General features: G+C 34.1%; 1 long non-coding RNA gene across 2 annotated transcripts; it reads right to left on the reverse strand.

Annotated features, from left to right (window-relative positions):
- Positions 1-549: 549 nt before the first annotated feature.
- Positions 550-15,898, reverse strand: LOC105434899. 2 transcript variants are annotated; one of them, XR_969006.2, is made up of 5 exons: positions 15,630-15,898; positions 5,939-6,059; positions 5,692-5,799; positions 977-5,532; positions 550-897 (listed from the first exon to the last, which is right to left on the reverse strand). It is a non-coding gene; the product is annotated as an uncharacterized LOC105434899 (long non-coding RNA). The 2 variants fall into 2 exon arrangements; XR_004215673.1 differs by having other exon boundaries at positions 5,692-5,807.
- Between the last annotated feature and the right edge of the window lie 9,702 nt (positions 15,899-25,600).

The raw sequence follows: 25,600 nt of genomic DNA on the forward strand, positions 1-25,600 counted from the left end.
CTGGGTTGAGTATTAAATTTACACGTGTAAAGTTTTAAGCAGGAGCTGAAAAACTGAGAAGAGTTCGAGCACGACTACGATAGTTTAAGGGCTCTATAAATAGTGGAATTGGTCATTAAGTAAGCACAAAAAAAAATTATTAAAAAAAAGTGCTAAAATGCTGTTGTTTTGCTTTGGTGAGAAGAAGAAAAACAAAATGTTAAGTACGACGAAGAAAAACAAAATGTTAAGTACGACGGTTTGTTCCGCGGGAAGGCTCCAGAAGAAAAGAAGGAAGAGGAGTATTTTTCTTAAAGTGTGGTGAGTGGTTTTCTTCTTAAAAGTTTTGTGATTCTACTTTACTATTTTGAAAGATGATTTCAAATGAGAAAGTGTTTCAAAAAGAAATTTCTATGAAAAGTTTATGTGTTCAAGCATGATTTATAATGTTAAAGCTTGATTTGATGATTACGATTTCAATGCTATGAAATGATTTTCAAACCATTAGTTGATTCCTTGAGATGATGCTAACTTTTATGTGCACATAAAGAGTCAAGGCCACCATGAGGGTGTATGGACTACATGGTGATAATAAGTTGGCTTATGCGTTGAAAGGAGCGTACAAATTCTAGCGGCCTAAGGAACAAGAACAAATCTGTATGTTATGGGAACTACATAACAAATCTGTATGTTATAGGAACAAATCTGTACAAATTTATCACATAAAAATTGTAACAATTGTTATGTTACAAATGTGTTTGTTAAGCACTAGCCTTGCGGGACTTGGGCTTGGGATCCCAACCAAAACCTTTGTAGTAGCTTGGTCGTCTACCCAAAACGGTCTTGCATATCTCGTCCGAAAGAGAGTGGTTGAGAATCATCTAATGTGGGCTGGGACTGGAGTTCCACCATTTGATTCTGCAACAAATTTGTTAATTAAGTTATGAATTCATAAATAAAAGTACAAAATTAGACAAAAAGTATCGCATAAACTTACATGCACATCTGCAGCCGCTTGAAAATGAACTAGCCACTCCCAACGTGTGTTTCTCTAAACAACTCCACACGGTCGACTAGCTGACCTCATTGTTCAGCAAGCCCGTGTTCTCATTGTAAAAACAACTTGGACCCGCTACTATGGTTGTAAGTCTCCTTCTATCTAGCAACCTTGTTTGTGAAATTCTAAATTTTTGGATGTTTGGAATTTATTAAGGATAAGTGAAAATGAGATTTAAGGGATTAAGGATCTTAAATTCTTTGGAAAGGTTAAAATTTAGGCTTAAGTCAAAGTTAAGGAAATTCAGGAAATATTGGCTAGATATCAAAGAATAGCACATTTGGCGTTTAGAGGTTAGCATTGGGCAGCCAAGGGAAGGAAATAACCTCTAGCATCTTAGAGATGTGTCTATGCATTTTGGGTTGGCTTCGCGAAATGGCTATAAAGGTTAGAAATAGAGGTTAGGAGTTTTAGCTAACTTTAGCAAGGAGTTTCTCACAACTCACTCAGGCATTTTCACTCAAATTAATTTTGAAAGTTAAGAAATTGTGTCTAGTTTGTTAATAAAGGCTGATGGACATTTTAGATACATGAAAGTTGTCATTTTAGATAAAATAAGGTGAGAAGGTCAGTTCTCGAGTGAATCTGAGCAAAATGCACTCCCAGAAGGCTACATAACTCATCTTTTTTGCTTTTTTTCTCTAAAATTTTGTGGTGAGGAAGTTAAGAAATTGTAGAGCAACTTTGTTGAAGAACGGTTTGTCAAAAGAGTTATGTATTTTAAGTTATGATTTTTCTAAGTTGGGTTAGGTAGTTTGGCTAAGGAATTAGGCGAGATGGTCATGGAGGCTAGCTTTGAATTTTTGACAACTATGTGACATGTTTATAGTAAACGGTTTAAGAAATAATCCAAGTATCTTAATCATGTTCACATGCATTTTGATGTGAAGGTGAAGCTTGAGGTTGATGGAAACGGTAGACATGCACAGTGGAATAAGGATCAAACTTTACTCTAATTCCAACTAAACAAATTTATTAATCAACATGCATAACAACCCTAATTGAAACAATGATAGGGTTAAAAGAAAACTCACCTATGATGCTTTTCTTTTCTTGTAATCTCTTCAAAATCTCCTCACGAACTCGAAGCTGAGACTATCCCTAGAGTTGATCTGCTATTCTCTGGACTTGGAACCGAGTTGTGGGACTTGAATGGTGGAAGAAAAAATAGAGAGAAATGATATCCTTTTAGAGGAACCTAACTATTAGATCTTTTTGTTGTTGAGAGAAAAAAAATGTCCTTGGTTTATTTTGAAATTCTCAATTACAAAATGAATTCTTGCATTTCTCAAACACAAGAGTCCTATCATCTTTGCAAAAGAAACTTTTACAAGCAAACTACTTAGCTAAGTGGGGTAGGTGTCTTGCATGCAGTAAGCCACTTTCATGCCGCATGCAAGTGATAAGTTTGTCAAATCTCAACAATTGTTATTATTTAAATTAGACTAAAGACAGTATGGTAATTTAACATTTTAAATCAAATTCAAAGTTTGACATTTTCAAGTCCACAGTCAACATTTTGACTTTTTACCATTTTGTCCATCTTAACTAATTTTGACCAACAACATTTAGATATGACGCTCTATTAGAAGCTTATAACCAACAGCTATATCAAATTTATTCGTCGGTTACTCCCTCTTTACCTAATTCGAACAACTCAAATTATTTCATCATATTGTTCTAAGTTGATTCCTTGTGAGCTAGCAAAAGAACCTAATGAACATATAGATCATGGGCTCCAACGATCTGAGATTATTTGGCTAAACTCTTTTAGGCCGAGTTAATCAACCTTCGTGAACTAACAGGTCATTCCACTAAAGTTCCGTAGTTGCACTTCCCTCACTATAGACATACTTGCATCCATATGATATAACCATGATAAGTAAGTTAATCCTTCACATATTGTTCATAATCTCGGTTGGGTCAAAGTATTATTTTACCCTTGAGACTACATATTGATCCTTAAGTCCAACTGATCCACTCTTTAACAATTGGCTTTCGGTCCAACCTATACACTAAATCCCTCTCGAGCCAATGAGAGGGTGGAACCCTTTGTTCAAGACTTGGATTCAATCCTTAAGGGAACAACCTATCTACTATCCCTACAGAGGGTATGAGTGAATTTTATCTTGCAGGTGGATAGCTAGGGACATAGGGTGTCATTGAGCTGCCCTCACCTATGCAGATCTAAGGATAATTTTATGTGAACATAAGTTCATAGTTAGTTCAGGATTAAGATTAAGTTACATTTGATATCTATAAACGAAATAGTCGAATTTATTAAAGTCAATAGTGTTATAACCTAAAAGCGACTATTTCATGGTTCCAGTCTTATGTAAACTTTTTACATAGGATGCCCCCACTTTCATGTCTCTATATGAACAATTCAGGATCACATTTGGATCGCATCCATAATGTCCCCAGAAAATGGTGTCCAACCGTATTCGTATACTATAGACTAATTAGGCTATATACTGAAACTTAATCCACATTTATGTCTCTCTACATAAAATTAAAGTTTACTCAATAATAACCCCGGGTCATTAGTTTATTGGCTTTAAGATTATAGTATCAATAACAACTTTATTGAATAGAATATGAGTTACAAACTACGAGTTTTATGACATAAATTCCAACAAACATGTAATTAGGAGCTTAAGTGGTAAGTTTAATCAAGGTTGAAGTGTCAACATATTTTCATGCAAGGATTCCTTTAAGTAGGCAACTTCAATAAAGGATTTCTCACAACTCACTAGATCAAATTTACTCAAATTAGTCTCAAAAGCTCATAAATTGTGCCTAGTTTGTTGAGGAAGGCTATTGGGCGTTTTGGATCCGAGAAGATTGGTGTTTTTGTTAAGGAAAGGCGATAAGGTCAACTCTCGTGTTAATCTTGAATCTGAGGAAGGTGCACTCTCAAAAGGCTATAGAACTCATCGTTTGGAATTTTGCTATGATATTTTGAGGTAAGGAACTTAAGACATTTTAGAGAAACTTTGTAGAATAAAGTTTTATATATCAAAAGAGTTATGGAGTTTAAGTTATAATTTTTCTAAGTTGGATAATGTATTATGGACGAGAAATTAGGCGAGATGGGTGAAATTGTTATGTTATAGAGGTTATTTTGGGAATATTTAAGGGAAGTTTGGGATATTTTCATGTTCAAGGGACTAAATAAGGAATAAATATAAATTTTTTAGACCAAGGAGGCTCAAGAGGAATTTATGACGGAGGATACATAAAAGTATTGTAAGTAATACATCGATTTCAAAATGATTTTAACATGTTTTCAAGCTCTACAAGCAATAGCTTGTAAGTAACACCATGATTTCTAAAGTGTTTGCTAAACATGTTTTCAAGCTTTACAAGCAATAGCCTGTACAACGATTTATGAACATGATTCCAAGCTATTGTTTCAAGTTACGTTATGATTTCATGATCAAGAAAATATTTCAATATTTTCAAATGTTTTTATCCATGCCTGAATATATCATGAGAATTATTGTATACATGTGGTTAACTTCATACTGATGGTACAGTTGACGAACCTATTTTTCACTATGGGTCATTTAGGATAGGTATATATTTTTATGCCTTAAAGGAGGGGGATAGCTTCCCATTGACATTCCCATCTTTAGACGAAGGGGTACATACTGCCCATGGTTATGGAGGATTGTCTTCGAAAATACAAACATTTCAATGTTTCAAGTTTCATGTTATCAAATGATGATTTACTAGTAAATGTATTTAAGTTTCGATTATATTTTAAAAATATTTATGAAAACCTATTTTCTAAAAATCGTTGCTCACTAGGTTTTTCGATTTACCCTTTCAAAAATGTTTTCCCACTTTCCAGGTACAGATTGTGGATCTATGCGTGCTAAACAAACGACTGCTAGGACAACTTGGTTTTCAATCATAAAAGGAATTGTTTTATTTTAAAATATTATTGTTGTTATTCAAGAGTTTATACTTTTACGTTTGATATATTTTTCACTTGGTTTCAATAAAAAGAATTTCAAGGAGTTCACACTACGATTTTAGGTACTTCAAGTTGTTGAATGTTTCATGTTTTCAAGACATGTTTCAATTGAGGTTGTTTTGGAGGCAAACGACTTTGGCTGACATCATGCCACGTCTTGGGACGAGCAAGCGAATGCCCGAGGCAGGGTGTGATATTGTTCGCCCTTGATTGCTCTTGCATGCAAACATTTTTTAAAGTTATACATGCATACAAAAACTTAAATGAAGTAATGTAACCTTGCAATATGTAAACTCATCTTAAATGCTTGGCTCAAATAATGATCGCACAAGAAATGCCAATCTTCTAGACGTCCCACCAATCTGTGCAATGGGTTGGCACGTGCCTGTTCAGGGTCACTGTACTTTTTGAAATATCTATGACAATCTCCCCTAAACTCCTTGAAAGATGTGAGCATTTGATTCTTAAAAAATCTAGTAAGTGGTTGATCGTCGAAATCAAGCATGAAATAGCGCTACAAAGTAAATCACATACGTATTAGATTGGTTTATATGTATGTACGCTTAAAATATAAATGAATTAATTACTAAAGTTATCTGTAGAGCACCCTTGACGACCTCAATATATTCTGATCGAACATCAGCACATTTAAGCCAACAAACTAGAAATGTACCTCTCACACACATCAATGGTGTTGCTGAACCGAACACCATGTAGAGATATTGGTTTCTCCACTTCTGAGGCTATGGTAATCAAAATCTTGCCATGCTTATGAACGTACCTATCCAACTTCAAGTTTTGGGATTGTTAACGTCTCATAGGGGTCGGAGAGGGTTAAGCATCTACTTAAAAAAATCAAAATACGATAAAAAAAAACAAAACTACAATATGTGTTCGCAATTATAATCAAATTAAAGTACCGAGACTAATTTGAAGTGTCTCCCTCTAAGAACGATCCTTCTGCATTATTGAACTTGTCGTCGAACTCAGGAAACAAAGCATCAGTCTCCTTAAAACTGCTTGGGAATGATAACATAGTACCTGTGAACATAAAAACTAAAATTAATTAAACAAATACGAGTGCCTTAAACTAAATATATAAAATAGTGAAATATATGGATACATGATTCGTTATTATTATTCTTCTTCACTTGATCCGCTTTTTTGTGACAATTGTTTATCGTCATCGTCTATGAAGTCGTTAACGACATGACGCACAACCGTTCTTCCAACCACTGCAGAATCAATATCAGGTCTGCACAGAGTGTTATCCTCAATATGTTCATCCACATGATGTCCGACAATGACTTCCAGTACATTTGGTTGCTCATTCTCAACATCCTCTACTTTGGGCACGTCCCTAATACGTTTATTTTGGACCACTTGAAAAAATTTCCAATTGGTACCATTTTTTGGGTCTTCTAGGTAAAATACTTGATGTCCCTGCGTTGCGAGAATGACCAGTTCCTCGACGAACCAAAAATGGAAGTGTTGATTGATTTGTATCATAATTCCACGTGTGACCTATGACTTTTGTTGTTGTCGATGTCAAACCACCTACACTTAAATAGCCAAACACGTTGCTCCATCAGATATTGAACGTCCAACACTTCATCTAAAATACTATAGCAATTGTTGTCGCCACTTCCACTTCCACTGCCACTACTTTCACTAATTACCATGCCTCCCCTGTGTTGTGTAGTGCGTTAGAAATCACACTTTATCGTGTGAAATCTCACCCCACCAACAATGCATCTACTATAAGATCGAACGTAGAGTGAAGTTCCCATAGCAAGTGAGAAGAAATCATGACAAAGATTTTCTCTCTCACGCATTTCTATAACTTGAAATCCACGTGTAAATGATTATATATAAAATTCTCAAAGAAGTTAGTCCTTGACGTTATCAAATTCATGTACGCTACATGTGAAACCCCAAATTTCTAAGACTTTTGTAAACTTGTTAAAGCCTTGAGAAAATGAGACTTGAAAGAAAAGAAAGTGAAAATTCTTGGAAAAGTATTAAGGTTTCATGTTTAAATATTAAGCGAAAAGTTGGAAAATTGGCTAAATGTCAAAGGAAGGACCAAAGCGTTTAGAGGTTAGGTGGGTGGCCGAAGTGCTTATAAGTAACCTCTAAGGAAGTTGATGAGCATTCAAGTGTAATATGCAAGCAAAATTTGCTACACGAGATGATGGATTAAGAGGTTAATAGGCGAGTTGGTTAAGCAAGATGACATTGGGCAAGAAAGGCTTGTGGCCATAGAGGTTAGTTGGACGTTTTGGACTTATATTGGAAGGGTTCTATTAAAATTGGAGGCGAGAAGCTAGGCGTTTTGACCAAGCAAAGAAGAGAAGGTCAGTTTTCAGGTGAATACGAGCAAGGTGGACTCCACAAGAGCTACAAAGCTCATCTAATTAACTTTATAGAAGAAATTGTTTCTAAAAGAGTTGTGAATTTTAAGTTATGATTTTTCAAATTTGGGTCATGATTTCTATATAAAAATAAAGTTATGGGTAATGGTCGATGTCATGTATGTCTAGGAGAGATGGGCATGATTTTATTTCATAGAGGTTATTTTGGCAGGGATGCACTCAGGCTACACACATGACCTTGCAAGAAGTGGTTAGGGTGTAGGGCTACGCAAGCACCACAACGCGTGCAAGGCATGCAATGGACACGCTAGGTCACGACTAGAACGTGTGTGGCTCCCCTGACTATGAGGTTAGCACGTGGCGTGTGACCCACCTCAGTAAGGTTAGCACACAACAAAGCCTCTATTCCATTCATGCGCCAAACCCTAGCCACCACGTCAATGAGCACCGAAGGGCCATTTTTGGGTTCTTTTGATATTTTTAGAAATTTTAAGGAAATGTTTTGGATATTTTTATATCTAAAGGATTAAATCTACATTGTTTTTCAAATCAAGGACGCTTTAGAAGAATATACCGACCAATGATTCTTTTAAGTACTGTGAGTAACACATTAATTTGAAAGCTACTTATTAAATATGGTTTCAACGTACATAAGCAATAGCTTGTGAGTGACACAATGATTTGAAAGTGATTAATAAAGCATGATTTCCAAGTTATTGTTGAAAGATATAGTTAATAAATGTTTATTGAACTGATTTCTCAAGGCTATGCCATGTTTCCATGATTTATTGACATATTATGAAAGCAAAGGAAATGTTTAAGGATTTTCCATGAGACCTATTGTATAACTTCACACTGATGGTAGAGTTGACGAGCCTATAGTTTATGGGCCATCAGGACGAGTATATTTATTATGTCTTAAGGAGGAGGATTACAGTGAAAGTTGTTTTCTATCGACTTTTTCGTCTTAGAACAAAGAGGTTTAATACTATCTTGGGCTATTGATCATTTTCTTCTAAAAGCTATGCAAAAGTTCAATGTTTCAAGTTTCATGTTATGAAGTGACTGCTTATTGATAAATGTTATTTAAGCTTCATTTTTATGTTAAATTGTTTGTGAAAACTTGTTTTATTAAACTGTTGCTCACTAAGTCTTTCGACATACTCTTTCAAAATGTTTTCCTTCTTTCCAGGTACATATTGTGAATCTCCGTGAGCTAAACTTACTACTACCAAGCCAATTTAGTTTTCAATTAAGAAATGAAGGATTTATTAAAAGTATGATTATGTTTTATGAAATTGATATTCTATGTCTTATATACTTTACTTGGTATCTACAAAAGTTATTTCCAAATGGGTTACACTACAGTTTTTAAAGTATTTCTAATTTTAAGAACTTTTGCTAGCAAATGTTTTATGTTTTCATGTTAAGAGTCAGCTGAAAATTTTTCAAAGGTACATAATTTCAGTTGACATCACCCACCTTTTGGATCCAAAGCAGGTGACCTAGGAGGGGGTGTGAAACTATATACCTGTTTTTTTAACACTTCGAGCTCACCAATCACCTCGTCATTTGGAATTCTATCATCATTTCGTTCATCTCTAGTGAATCAAGTCTCAATCCCACTTAAATACCTTGAACAAAATGTCTCTGATTCATTCATCAGATATGCTTCTGCAATAGACCCCTCAGAACATGCTTTAATCCTAACAACATATTTTAATGTGTGGAGACTTCTTTCAACGAGATACATTTAGTTGTAAGAAACCAGACCAGCAACCTTGATTTCATATGGTAGGTGAAGGGCAAGATACATCATTACGTCGAAGAAGGTAGGTGGGAATATTCTTTCCAATTTGCAAAGTATGATTATGATATCTGCTTGCAATTAGTCCAAATCGCTTACTCTTTTGTTCTTGCACATAAGTCACGAAAAAAACTACACAGTTTAGTAACAACAATGTACACATTGTTTGGTAAGTATGATCGAACACCTATAAATGGAAGTCAATGTAGCAAAACATGACAGTCGTGTGTTTTGAGACTTGACATTTTTCCATCTCTGTCATTCACACAACGTGATATATTAGAAATGAATACATCAAAAAACTTAATTAATTTCAAGTACTTGCAAAACACAACTCACTCGCTGCTAGTCAACGTGTAACTCGCATGTAGCTTCACCAATCTGTTACTAAATTCTATTACGTGTAAATCCTTTCTTATTTTCCAATATGGTAGGTCTAATCGAGCATTTGCAGTATCCTTTGTTTTTTCTTCAATATTCAATAATGTATCAACCAAGTTGTCACAAACATTCTTTTCAGTATGCATTACAACAAGTTTGTGATGTAATAATAGTATCGACTAGTAAGGAAGTTCGAAGAAAATACTTCTCTTAGTCCAATTAAGAGCTCTCTTTCTTTTCTTATCTTTTAATGAAAGATGTTTGCTTATAACTGGAAACTCCTACAAATCTACTTGTTCCAAGATTTTATGCACATTCATTACCACCGGCGGAGCCCTATGCTCCACATTTCCATCGTGTAGCTTATTTCTATGCCAAATGTGGTTCTCATGAAGATAGTGATAATGTGTATAAATACATGTTATTATAGCCTCTTTTATCAGAATATTGAGGTCAAAACACACAAGAAGAGAATCAAAACGTATAATTTCTCACGTAAAGGCTACACGATAGGAACTCATTTGGCGACTAACACATCTAGGCGAGGAACCACATCATTACATGAGAAAGATTCACTAGATGACAAGAATGGTAGTTGAAGATGAATGTGACGTGATAAGTCTGCTATCAAGGCTGAAATAATCAGAACATGAGAAAGATTCACTAGATGGAAATTTTCTGTCGAAAAAATGCCTATAAAAGAACTTCATCTCTACCAAGAGGTGAGGGGTCTGAATGGACCAATGAGCCTGCAATGATCCAACACGTTCGTATAGTTGACATGCAAATGAAGGTATCCTATGCAATGAGTTTGCATAAGACCGAACCACAAAATAGTAACCACTAAATTAACTCCTTTAACTAGTTAGGATTTTATTTTACTAGGATGACCTAGGTAACTTAGTCTTAATCCTAAGTGTATTATGAACTCCTATTCGTAAGGGATTGTCCTTTGATTTTTACAGGTGAGAGTGGTTAGATCGTCAACTCAATAAGCTTATCATTTTTGGGACAAGACCAAGTGGGGAGCTGGGAACGTAATTACATAAGATGGAATTCACTCTTTCCCTACTTTAGGGTAAGTAGATGAGTGTTCTCTTAAATGGTGTCTCCAGGTCTTGAACAAAAGGTCCTACCCTCTTTATGGCACGAGAGGAGTTTTTGTTTATTGGTAGGATCACAGATAAGATGTTCATTAAAGGTGCATTGGTATTTAAGATTAGAGGTAACCTAGGGGTAAAACGGTAAATTGACCTAGTTGGTGTTACGGACACTCGTAAATGACTAACTTACTATTATTTGTCTATACTGTGGACACAAAAATATATCTACAGTGAGAAGAGTTCAGTTGTGAGTCTTTAGTGGAGTGTACACACAGTTAACGAATATTGATTAATGTGATTCATGAGTTTAGCCAATTAATCTCATATCGTTGTAGTTTCTGATTTGTAGGTCAATTAGGTCCCATTCCTAGCTCATAAAGGGTAAGAAAATTTATTTATATTGGTTGTAATTTGAAATGTTCGAATTTACTTTGGGAATTAGTTTAATGTATAGTGATACATTATGGTATAAAGTTTATCAAACTTTATTATATAAATTTAATTTTGGATATGATTCAAAATTAATTTATGAGTGATCAATTGTTTGAATGAGTTCAAATATTAATTTAATGTGAATTAGATTCATATTAAAATTATTGGTTAGGAGAAACTTATATCTGAATATGATTCAAATTTAATTTAAATTAAATAAGATATTTAATTTAACTATTAATTGATTGGAGAATTAATTAATAGTTTAGTTTTATTTAATTAAATTTATAAGATATTGTAGAGATAATCATTCAAATAAGATCTTAATGAAATATTAATGAAATATGATTTAATTAATTATATTAATATAAATCTATAAGATATTAGAGATTTATTCATTCAAATAAGATTTGAATGAAATATTAATTAAATATGATTTAATTCATCATTAATAAATTGATTAATTGTTAATTAATTAGTGGATTTGATAATATGATCTTATGATTCTCTCCTACTCCTTTCCCTATTCCAATAAGGAAAGAAAGTTTTAAATATGTAAAAGAAAACAGTTTTTTTAAGAAATTAATCAAGAAAAAAAAAATCAAGGCTTTTGCTATGCAAAAAGAGAAAGAGTTTCTCTCAACTACCTCTAAACTTTTTCCCATCCTAATTGGTTCCACCAATCTCATCCCACATGATAGAAAGGTTTTCGACGGGTGGTGTCCCCAATTTGGTAGTTTGTAGATTTGGAGACGTCAACGAAAGTAAGTTCTTTGTATCTTTTAAACAAAAAACATGCTTAGTTTTTATTTAGAATTTTGATTCTAAGTTTTGTCAATGTACTGGTATTTTGGGATTCCCAAATTAAATTGAGCAATGGTTCGGTAGAACCTTCCACTGCCACGGGGCTTTTATCCCTTCTCGAACATCCTCATGTCTGGATGTCCTCGCATTGTTCTTTCCCTTCTTAGGTTGCACAACGTCTATGAACCCTTGTTTGTCAGACATTAGCCTTGGTTCTAACAGACTCATTCTTTCAAATTTTTTGCCTAATTATTCCCACTACAACCTCCAAGCGGTCAACCTCCTTATTTTCGGCAACCTTGCTTCTTGTTGCCACACTTTCAACTTGCTCGGTCAGTTCCGTGACCACTTCATTTTTCTTTTGCTTGACGAATTGGATTTCTACCAATTTTATCCTAGTCTCTACCGGAGACTCTACGTTTTTTTTTTCTTTTCCTTAAACGCCTAGTGAAGACGGTCGTCCTCTTCGTGACCTTTTCCTTTGTTTCTTCTTGCTTCCTCTATCATATGCATTTTGCTCACACATTCTCTTTTTCTTCTCTCCTCATCTTCTCTTATCGTCTATCTTTCTTTTCATAGGACTCGTTTCTCATTTTTCCTTCTTTCTTCTTCTTTTCTTCTGTACCAAGCTCTTGGAGAAACTTACACATGATCAAAGTATTTGGCACATGATCAAAGTATTTGGCTAGCACTTCAATCTCATTTGTCTCACTAGGCTTGTCTACTCCCAAAATTACTTTATCGACACCATACTTCACGCGTTTATAACTTGGCTAATCATCATCAAGCCTCATTGTACTCACCTTAGGCTCTAAGTCAACCCTTGATAAATGCTTTTTTCTCACCTAAACCATTCATCTACTTCAAGATCAGTGTTCATGACGCTAACTTTAGGTCTCTAAGCTTGCTCCAAATCACGTGTAACAGAGCGCGAGTGAGATAAAGATTCATACGTTTGTGGTGTAATGGTGATCTTTCCAAAACCCCCAATTTTGTGTTTTTAGGTTGGACTTTCGTGGTGTTTGGACAATTTTGATCTTTGGGCTGACAAATCTTAGGACGAACCGTCCTTTCTTGAGATAAAATTGGAGTGAAGTGGAGTGACTTTTTTTTTTTTTTTTTTTTGTCGATCGGTCGTAGAACTTGATAGGTTAATGATGAAGTTCATAGTGAGTTGATGAGTTTTCATATGATCTTAGAGTTTGAGAGAGAAATTTTCACATGAAAGTCTAAGGGTTCTGTAAGATGTCTAGAGGGATTTTTCTTTTATATTTTTAAGTGAGGTAGTCGTCATTACATAGGTCAGATCAATTAATGAGTCTGACATAAGGTCAATGAGTCTTTTCGAAGACCAAAATGACTATTGGAATGATGATGATGCTTCGTAAACCTCACACGCCTCATATTTCCCCCTAGGCGATTCAAAATTTTGGGTTGGAAAATTTTGCTACCTTGTTGCCTATTTACATCCCCGCTTGTACTTTCATCTCGTTCCTCGTAATGCTCTTCCCACATATCCCCAAAGGCACAAAACATTCTAAGCTAAACTAAACTAAAAAGCGGTAAAGAAAGCAATAGAGGAAAGCGATAAATGAAAGTAGTAAAATTCAAGAAAATAAATAAATAAAATAACAAAGATAAAAGAAAGAAAAACAAAACAATAAAGATGCACAAAATGATGTGTTTTGCATAATGAATTGATCATGCAATACAATACGAAAGCATTAATGCGTTTCAAGGTAATTTTCTTCAAACACAGACTTGACTTTTTCCATTCTATTTCTAGGCTTCCTTTACCAACCTTCCATACTCTGTTTCAGCCAATGGCGAGGAGGGTTCTTCCTCGCTTCCATTTTCTAATACTTCCTCTCCCTCTATTTCTTTCCCTTTTTCTTTGTCTTTATTTTCCATTTTTATCTTCTTCATTTTTTTCTAATTGTTCTTTCTTTTCTCTCTCCTTATCTAGCTGCTCTTTCCTTGCTTTTTTATCATCTTCCTTTTGTCTCTTTTCAGCTTCTTCCATTAACCTTTCTCTTCTCTGGTTTTCTTCAAGGAATAAACCGAGCATAACCTCAATGTCATCGGTGGTTATGGGTATTTCCCTTCCATTGAAGTTGAAGGAATTAAAGCCCTCTATTCCAAAGATTTCACTTGAACAGGACAAGGTTGCACCCTCATTGTACGGTAAAGGGTTAACCTGGGCTTGCTCCGACACATGACCATCTCTTTCAGATGAACTCCCCATGTTTCTCACCTCTTGTTTATTAGATTGCTTGCTAGACTTTTCTTCGACCATTTGTTTGAAAAGAATCGAAGGAAAATAGAATAAAGAATCTAAGGAATTGAAGCTTACTTGTTCACTGGAGAATATGATTGGACAGCTTAAGGGTGTTGGAGAGATCGACCATTTGTTCTCAATGCATGGCTTAATTATTATTAAATGAATTTGAGATATACACAATGACGGTTTACAATATTTCCCAGGACCCTACTAATTACAATTGAAGCTTTTCACTCTATCTTGAAGGAAAACCGAAACACCTAGTGTATACCTTCTTGCCAGATTTCCTTATCGCTAAAACTCTGCTTTCATAGCTTAAGTTTGCATGATAAAACCCGCGCTCCCTAACTTGGAAAGAATTTGAAATTAAACTATCAAAATAATTTATCAACTTACAAATTACAAGATACCATATACTTTTTGCACACGATACCATATACCACTCTTTATTTTGCCAACAAACGATGGACTCAAAGGAAAGAAATAACTCAAAAGGCAACACAACGAGATACCATATACTTTTTTTGGAATTCAATCCAGCTCTCAAAACCTATCAGAGCATTTACAAACAGAACCAAAACAAACCTAACAAAAGGGCTCTCTTAAATCTATCGTAGAATATTTATTATTATTTCATAGTTTAATAATTACACAGATTATTATGGGTTTCTCCATATGCGATTGATATACAAACACTTCTAATCACAGTTAAATCACTATCATGTGAAGAAAAAAAAGGAAAGGATAGTAAAAGAAAAGAAATGTTAAATGAAAGGATAGGAAAGGAAAGGAAAGGAAAACACTTTTACTGAAAGTTTTTCAACTTTTTAAGTGTTATATGGCTTGCTCTATGAGATTTAGATCGGGGGATTAAAATAAAATATTGTGCAATCAACTAGGCTCTGATTTTGGACTAAAATTCTTGAGAAACTCAGTGTAATCATTCATCTTTTGCTCAAACCATTTACCTTCTAAGTCGCCATTGAAGTATCCGACAGTGAACCTTAATTCTACTACAAATTTTGAACCTTTTAACTTAAACTAGTAAACCTTTCTTTAACTAATTTTTCCTTCACAAACTATTTGTTGTATTACTTGCCGACTACTTGGGATTTTTGGTAATATATTAAATTTTAATATCTTGATTCTTGTATTCCAGTCTGACAATCTTATTTCACAATCTTATTTCCACAAAAGGATCTAAAATAAGAATGCAAAGAATCCAATCCAAACAACAACAAATCTAAAAAATCATCAGCAAAAAATCTGAAAACCTTAATTTTAAGGGAGATGGACATCGGCAGGAGACAGATCAATCAAAAAATAGAGGAACAGAGGTGAAAGAGGAACGAAGAACAAATACATATCTTTAGCCAAAGAACGAAGGTGAAAGAGAAATGAGAGTCGATGAAAAGAGAGAAGAGCCACCAGAGAGGAACGCCCTGGTTGAAGAAGAACAAAAGGGAACAGAGAGCCACCAAAGAGGAACACCCTAGCTGGAAAACGGTGTAGCCGGAGAAGAGAGAAAACAATGGAGAATAAAAAATCGTGAAGAAGAATGAAAGTGAGGAAGAGAAGTAAAAAACTGAAGATGAAAATAGAAACGAAGAGAAATTTTTGGGAATGGAATAGAAAAACTAGTTTTAATTATTCCCACTAATTCTCGAGTAAAAAAAACAGATGTTTCTAATAATTTTGGGTACGTGAAAGAGTAAACGTTACCAAATACATCTATTTCCTATAATACAAGAAACAGAAACAAAAAACGGAAGCGTTACCAAATAGACCCTAAACTATTTAACGACACTACACTTCGGAAAAAGTATCGTTAAATATGCTTAGATGACACCAAGATTGTGTCATTGATACCCTTACGCTGACGTAATAAATATTACATCATTATCTATACCTCAACACCAAAATGTTGTCATCAATACCCTTATATTATCGTTTTAAATGTGTAACCATTATCTATAACTCGACACCAATATAATGTCATTAATACTCTTATATTTATGCTTTAAATGTGTCACATTTATCTATAACTCGACATAAAAAAATGTCATTTTTTTCATTATTCACGACACTTATTTCGTGTCATATTTAAATATTTCATTACACATAATTCTTGTCAAGAAATGTGCTATACGACACTGTTCCTATTTAATAAATGCTTATATGTCAACACTTGTTTAGTGTCGTTATTTTTCACAACACATATTTTCTGTCATATATTTACTTATTTCGACATTTTAACTACAGTGAAAAAATAAAATACATGATTCACATATATGCTTAGAAAGATCTTTATATCATTGATAATAGAATATATAAATTACATTGTCGGTAAAGGTTTTACAATAATCGAAAAGATAAATTATGAACTACCTTCAAATTTGTCGAAAATGAACCTAGCTTAGTCAACATTGATTAAGTACATGTCAAACAAATTTCACTTTCTTAACAAGTAGACAAATAAACTTTCTTCATGGTATAATACATAGTACATAGTACAAACAAATCTTTATTAACGTATAATACATAGTACATAGTACAAACAAATCTTTATTAACGTATAATACATAGTACAAACAAATCTTTATTAACGTATAATACATAGTACAAAACATTATTCATGCTGAAAAGAGATGTTCTTACCTTGACAATAGCCTTAAAACTCATTCGATCATGATGAAACAAGTGGCAACTACAAATCCAAACTATAATTACAATACCCTTTTTAGAAACAAATTATCTCAGGCACTATAAAGGCTGTCAAACTTTTCTTAAAGTGAATGCACACAGCTTCATGTATGGGTACATGTCAACTTTGATTAAAGTAATATAGATTTACTTCATCATGTAAGAACAGTGTGCAACATCTTGCTAAACCACAAGGCACCATTTTTCTTTATTTCTTTCTTAGACAAGAGAAGACACATTAACAAAACAAAAGTTAAAAGTAAACAATCTAATAATTAACGAATTACCAAGTTTACGACGACATCCTTTCGAGTAACTAATTACCTTCAAAATTCATAATCACCTAACATCACACATATATACCTATAAATAAGTCACACATACCTACAAAACCCTCTATGACAGCCCTCGATCTCTTCTCATCCATTGTCAAGCACTAAGGACAAGAAAATAGCAACATTTATAAAACATAAGTTAACAAACAAAATATCATAGAAAACTAAAATCTAAAAAAAACATTGAGGTTGATCATGGCACTAGTACCGCCCATAATGTAATATCAACTCTAACTACAACTGAAAATATCAAGTGTTTATCTCACGGGTCCAATCAAAAGAAGCACACAAAGAACGCACGCAGTTGCTTTCAAATTATACCACCATACTTGGTTTTCCACTCTCAAACCTTCACAAAAATTTTGATGAAACCATTTAGTAAAATGGATAGTGAGAACCAGCTTAATAATAAAAAGTGGAAGATCCCATTGAACATGGAGATTGAAGAACTGTACCTGCAACTTGAAGTCAGAAAAAGAAAGATTATGTAATTAAACATTGAGGATTTTGACCTTATATAACAACCATTATTAATAATACATGAACTGTAAATGCAGAGCAAATAATCAGTTAAACGCACACTCAATAGTTTCTCAATAGTTTCTAGTAATGGATTGGTTCATCACATGTCAAGTTACTGTGTAAATGGCGGTGTGAAGTATAACCATCTTCCAAAGTGTTCCACTACCTAACTCGACCTTCAAATGACTGACCTGTGATATCTTGTTTTTCTGTTTTTGATGGGGAAACTTCAGAACTGCCATTGCTAGGTGCTGAAGATCTGAAAAGGAAATTTTTTTTTCATTTTATGGACTCTATATTGGACTTACTTTAAACTGGCGAAGTCTATGGCCCTTGTCCTCTGCTTTTCAGTACCAAACCTACCACACATTAAAAACAATTCACTGTTGATGGATACAAAGAAAAGAATCATAGTAGCAACACATTCCATAATACGCAGTACATAAATTATGAGAGAGAAGTCAAGCTGAACCGATATATGTAATCCCAACGAAAACAAATTACCACATAAATTATTGGAAAAAGGATCTAAGTTAGTTATTTATTTGGTTACAACCATAAAAGAGCTAATACCATGTTAAAAAATAAGCTGAAAAAATTCCAGAAATCCACAAACTGAAAGTACTGTTTATACAATTTAAGACAATAATAGTCTATCGACTGAAAACCCAAAAGGAAATATAGGATATTAGCTTGTTCACTACGAGAAAACCCAGAAATCTCATACTCACCATCCACCTATTAATTTGATGTTTTTTCTTCTTACCAGACAAAGTAGAAAGACAACAATTGAGACATGAACCAATTATTTCATTGTGGTTTTGAGCTTAGCAAAACATTAGTAAGGGGCAGTGAATATATTGAATGGCCTCCCTTGGAAAAGCTCTTCCAACCTCGCCTCCGATCAGTCCAATGCAGTAGGTGTTATGTGTGAAGCATTTGGCCCATCAACAAGTTCATCTGTCCGCCTACACCATACTTATTGCTAAGAACAAAGGCAAGAAGGAGAAATTAAGTCCACATTTCTCTTAACTACAAACTTCTGTGATATGCCATAATTTTTTTACTTTTTAGTTCAATCTATTTATCAGCTCATTATACTGCTCTATGGTGGTTGATGTCACATAAAAAACGGTATCATGAGCATTAGATTTCATGAACAAACTAAAACATTCATTAAACATATATCCAAAATCACCTAGACTAATTTTCTTTGTAGCAATGACCAATGATCAAAGCGGAGCCAATATGAGCTTAGATCAACTGACACCCGTATGTACCTACGGACAAGATTTTTCGAGTTCAAATTTCCACCGCTGCATTTATTATATTACCTTTACATTTAAAAAAGAAAAATTATGAAAGCAGAGAAGATGTAATAAAGGTTATCCAAACAAAAAGTTCATAACTGCCTACCATAAATTGCCTAAATAGCCAACTTGGAAAAGCAAAGATAACTTAAAACCAATTGAATCGCTCAAGAAATTCTAAGCAATGACTCGACACAGATGAAACTCCAACTTAGCCTCTCTTTTGTATCGCATCTATAATTTGTCCAGAAAAATATATAGATAAAAAAATACCCAAAATGGAGTAAGAATAGATAAAAATAAGAACCCAATTGTGTGGGTATAAAATAAACACCATAAGCTCTACAAACAGAAGCGGTAGAGGGCAGAATAACACAAAGGGATGAATGTGTAACTTATTACAATACAGTTGAAACTTATTGATAATCAACTTTTAATTTTAACACAAGTAGTTGCGTAAGCTTTTAGAAGGAATTTAGGAGGAGGATGAACAATTAAACAAAATTATGAATTATAGAGGGTTGGGATAAAATTAGCAAACTTTACTGTAAAGTACAATAGTCATAAGAGTGATAATGATATTTTGTCGTATAAATTCCAGACTTAGCTGTGTGATGTTCAGTGTTTTATATGTCTATATCTCGTTCATATGAGATGCTCACTATGTCTCTATTCATCGCTTAATTACTAATCCTCGTTGAGTACAACTTTTCCTATTACTTACCCAAGTATAAGCGAAACAATAGGTTTTCTAGGTAATCTAGGATCGAACACGGAGAATTAATATCAAAACTTAGTTCTAAGGTTCACCCTTCATTCAGGCAGTATAAAATCACTATCTATATAGTATAAAGGGTAAGTTTAAACTATATCTACTATCTACAAGAGATTATGTGAAAGGGGAATAAGAATGGAGGAGAGATGGAATTGTGAACTACCTTGTATTAAGAAAGAGTGAAGGAAGGTCTCCGCATTACTGAGCGGTTAAGCTATGTGGTTGCCTTGACATGATAAAGCTTAGTTAGCTAGCTTATGATTAAGGCAAGCAACTCTCAATGTCTCAAACGCAACACTTGCTCATCATTCAGGATGCAAATGACTAAGTTGAGTTAAGTGAAATCTATCTAGAAGGATTTACTTACAAGGCTTATAGAACTTCTCTTTTAAGGGTGACAACCTCGCGACACCAAACACCCACGATGAAAGTTATCTCGCCAAGGTAGATTTTGTTTCTAAACTCCTCCTTGCACTTGTTGGCCATATCCTTGCTACATGCTCTCTCAAGGCGATATACACTAACCAAGTGATGATTATAGTTCAACTAATTCGATAAGATTTATAAGTTAAACTTCTTATCAAAAACTTATTGCATACATAAACTATAAATATAACATACATATAGATGAATAGTAAATGAATGTTGGATTGAAAAGGTATAACCATGTAATATATTAAATAATGTAGGTCTTAGACCACTGTACGATATGAACATCATATACTACAAAGAAATATGAAAACATAAAGTAAAGAGAAATGCCTTTACAAGTTAGGGGAAAGAGGGGATGAAATCTTCTCTACTCGGACTCTAAGCTTTCACTTACAGGCTGATTGAAGAAGAAGAAAAACCACTTTTACAAACAGTGGAAAGGTTATTCCTTCCCGCCCCTCTCTAGGGTTTTGCTCATTTAGGCACCATTTTGTTTTAGTAGGGATGAAGTCCTTTTATAAGCAACTTTTGGCAGGAAACTTCTATTCTTCTAAGCATGTCAGTGTGGATTGCAGTCTTGTCAAGTCGCATCAACTCCAACTACCATTCTTTTCTTCTAGTAAACCTTCCTCGAGTGATGACATAGATCCTCACGTAGAAATTGTACTTGTCAGATGAGTTCTTCTCCTATAGCCTCTGCACGAATTCCTCTGCAATTCACTAGTTTCTTCTTTTGTTTCTATTTCTGTGTTCAGACACTAAAAATAGGGTGAAACATACATGATGACTTTTGTAGAGTGTATTTCTAAATATTTATGAATTTACAACATAACCTACGCGTTTTGGTATTATTATTCTATCTAAGAGGCTATAATAATTTGTATTTCTACAAGCTATCACACTCCAAATTTAGAATAATGTTTGTCCTCAAGCATCACTTTGTATCACTGCTTGTCCCCAAGCACAATTCCACCTCAAAGACTCACCTTCCTTTTTGTATTTCTAAACTTCTCTAAATGTGAGCTAGTTTTATTCATTATTTAGACTCTATTCTCATCACGTACTTCTTACTATGGAAATATAGTATCAAAAGGTGGCAAGCTTAATATTCAAAATACCCTTGTTCATTCTCCACAAAAATCTTACTTTCAAGTTTTAGAAATGGCTAAAGTTTTCAAAGAATTTTTAATCCTTTCGGCAAATAATACTTTTTATTTACTTTCGCATTGGTGTTAAGTGGAAAATCATAGACACTCTATGAGTATGTTATTCTCCTCAACTATAACTCTTATCGCATTTTATTACTCAAGTCAAACTTTACTTTGAAGTTTTGCTTCTTATTTTAAGCGAAAGGAAGCAACATTGGAGTTGTTATTTTAATTGAATAAAAGAATTAAATAAAATTTCAATTGTTAACACTTTTTTGCTTTACATTAACGTTTGTTAAAACACCTTATTATTTTGACGTCTTACAGGATTATAAAAATATTTCAAAAGTTTAATCTCGGACCGTGCACACTCCCAAATTTAAAATGTAGCAATGTCCTCATTGCTAAAAATAAATGATAAGATTATTTTTTGAAAAATCTTACAAAAGAGGTTTGAGGTAAAGTTTGCTCTCTTGTATAATAAATTCATAAAAAAATTCTTACCACATTGAGTAGCAAGGTTTAGATTTTAAACAATAGTTCACTTAACCAGAATTAAACTGAGGCAAAACTATAACTTACACTTACACATGTTTACTCCTCAGATCAAACAATCCTCAGATCAAACAATCCAACATTAGTCATTACAAAATCGTTATTGATGAACTACAAAATAATAAAACATACATATTCTTTTAATTTTGATTGCATAACTTTTGAAATAAGCACAATTAATCATTTATAAGTTCATTTAGCAATAAAGAAGCAATATTATGAAATGAATGTCTAGCTACATAAATAATCTACCATTCACAATTTCCTGTGTTTTCTCTTCCACGACATGTCCTAAATCAAAAGAAATTTTTTAATAAAGAAATCAAATTCTCAGAATGGCATGAATACCCTAACCCACTTCTTTCCACTGGCCTCTGCCCATGAAAATTAAGCAGGTTTTTCCTTATGTACTCGAGCTAGTGATCTTCGATTAACGGAGGGGGTGTTCGGAATCAACCTATAGATTGAACAACGACTGAGGACGTTCATCGCGATGAAGCGATGAACGGCAGACGGAAACCACAAAGTCATTCCTATAAGGGCACCGCGATGGACAACGTAGGAGGGCACGTTAGAGGAATGGGCGCGATGATTTTCAGGTGGACAGTTTCGGGTTTTGAGGGTTTCTATCAAAGGGATGAAGGATTTCTTAGAGATGTTCATTTAACTCGCGAGGCTCCGCCTTGACCGTGTGTTCGGAAATGGGAGAGGGAGAGAAATTTTTTTCCTCATTGGCAAAACGAAGATGGAACAAGGAATACATTCCCCGACCCCGACCACAACCCCGACTCTCGCATGAACATAAATATATATATATAATTAAATATAAATATAAATATTTATTTATTTAAAAGAGAAAAAGAAACTTATTTTTATATTCTTCATTTTCTTCTTTTCTCTATTCCATTTTTTATTTTTTTTTCCCTAATATCATTTCTATGGTGTGGACTTTTCTTAAAAAGTATATGTATATGGTGTGCGTTGACTTGTGATTAGTAAACTTTTCTTAAAGAGTATATATTGTTGGGTCTTAAAAAATATGATGTAATTGAAGGCTTTGTTAGAATACTTACGGATTGATCTTCAATTTTTTCTATGGATTTTTTTAATTTAATGGATGGATTTCTAAATGTATCTTCTAATAATTAAATTTTTCTTTTTATTAACAATGGAGATTTGATATTTTAATTGTTTTAAATAAGAAAATTGATAATATTCTATTGAAAATAAAACAACATTTGAAATGTATATACATTTCAAATAGATGGGGATTGGAAAATAAGATTAACTTTTAAAAAAACAAGGGATATTTTCCTATGGGGAACCTGATCCTCGCGAAATCCCCGTGAACAATAATTGATGCATTGAGGAATGGGATTGAAGGTAGGGTGGGGACGAGAAGTGGCATCCCCAGCCTCGTCCTACCCTGTGGACATCTCTAGGATTTTTGTCGAGTGAATTTGTGATTAAAGGTTAGAAAATTGGGATTAACGATTTTTTCAATGAAAATATTTTGGAATTATATTTAATGACATGAAAATTATGTTGTTAGTTAGCAACGCAAAAATTGTGTAAAGAAAAATTAAACTGTCAAGCAAAATTCGCGTATTTTTATTTTTAATGACACATTTTACTCCATCTCATCCCTTCTTTTTTTATTTCAAGTGTCATTAAAATTCAAATTTCTTGTAGTGAATGGATAAACTTTATGGGTCATGAGATAGAGTGTGGTCGAATTGTAATGAAAGAAGGGGAGATTGCTGCCATACGTAATTGAGAAATATTGAAATCAGTCATACAATTATGATTCTTTCTCATATTAGCTAATTACTACATGTGATTGGAAGAATGATTCTTCAAAAGAGCAAGCCTACCGATTAAGTTGTTGAAAAAAGACATCTAATAGGGTTGGATGCCTGAGTGTCAGGCCTCATTCGATGGTCTGAAGCAAGCCATGATTGAGGGTCAGTTCTTAGGACGTTGATGTGAAAAAACCCTTTGAAGTTGACAAAAGTTGTCAGTGTTCTCTTGCACAATGGACACCCAATCACATAAAAAAGCTGAAAACTGAATGCACGGTGGTCCATTGCCTGAGGGTTTGGATACAGTATTTAATGAGCTCTACATTTGTTGTGAAGACAGGTAACAATACTACTTGTCACTTCTTTAGTTAGAAAAAATTGACTTCGAAGCAAGCAAGATGGCGAAAATTTCTAGTTGAGTTTGATTTTCAGTTTGAACATAATAAGGGATTGAGCAATCGAGCAGCTGATGCCCTAAGCCAAAAAAAAAAAGAACATGTGGTCGTGTGCATGTTAGCTCACCTTTAGACAAGTAAGATCGATGGTGCAATGTGTGACATCTCGAGAGAATTCTCGGAGAAGGAATTTAGCTAAGGTCGGAAAGACAAGATAGTTTTGGGTTGAAGATGACTTATTAGTGATAAGAGAAAATCGTCTATATGTCTCTAGAGCAAGGGACCTAAGGAAGAAATTACTACACAATTGTCACGACACTCTGTGGGCTGGCTGACCGCGTGGGTGGACTTAATGTTTTCGTACATGTGAATTACTATAGCAATACTTCACTAAGTAAGGTCATCGCACTTAATGCACTCATCATAACTTTCAGCATTACTTGGCTTTTGATTTTGGGTGATGAGTCATAAGCAATAATCATTGCATTTGAGGTGCTCCTATGTGCTTCTTCATCCCATAACTCTTAAGTCCTTGTTGAGAATAAGTTTTCCTACTGTTCGTCCAAGTGCAAGTAAACAGTAGGTTTACATGGGTGATCTAAGGTCGAACACATGGAATTGTTATAGATGTTAGTTCTAGATTCCACTTATCATTTAGGTGTTATGGCAATGAAATTGAAAGAATGTAACACCAGCTACTACTACTTATTTACAGCTCGAGACTCATTGTAGAGAGAGTAAAATGTAGCTAGGTGGAAAATAGGTTGAATTAACTTTATGCAGGTAACGGGTGAAGGAAATTCTACGTAATATTATATGCTTAAGTGTTGTGATAACCTTAACGCGCTATAATTGTATAATGAGCACATGATTAAGGCGACCTTCTCTCGAAGCGTTTAAGCGCTTGTTCACCTCTTAGAATACAAATGACTATGCTTGCTTAAGCGAATTATACCTAGAGACTGTGACTTGTAATATTTATAGGACTTCTTATTTAAGGACGACAACCTCTCGGTACCTATTGTCCGCACTTGTTTACCTTTCGGGATACAAATGTTGAAAGTTACCTTGCTAAGGTTAAGGTTGTCACCAAACTCCTCCCTATGCGCATTAGTTTTATCCTTGCTACTTACCCTTTCATGCAGTTGGCAATTTACCCTCGCCAACTGATGAACATAGCTCAACTATTGCGATAGGGTTTATAAGTTGAACTCCTTATCAAGAACTTGTCACAATCTCCTCATTTATTAACACAAAGATAGATGATAAGTTAAGAAATGGTGGATTGAAAAGGTATAAACATGCAATCTATGTATAAAGAATATAGCCCTTCGACCACTGTACAATATGAACAGTACATGTATACACTACAATGAAATAAAGAATGGAAAGATCGAAGAACGAAAAACGTTACTACAACTT

The sequence above is a fragment of the Cucumis sativus genome, chromosome 3 (genome assembly GCF_000004075.3).
Source record: "Cucumis sativus cultivar 9930 chromosome 3, Cucumber_9930_V3, whole genome shotgun sequence".
Classification (NCBI taxonomy): domain Eukaryota; kingdom Viridiplantae; phylum Streptophyta; class Magnoliopsida; order Cucurbitales; family Cucurbitaceae; genus Cucumis; species Cucumis sativus.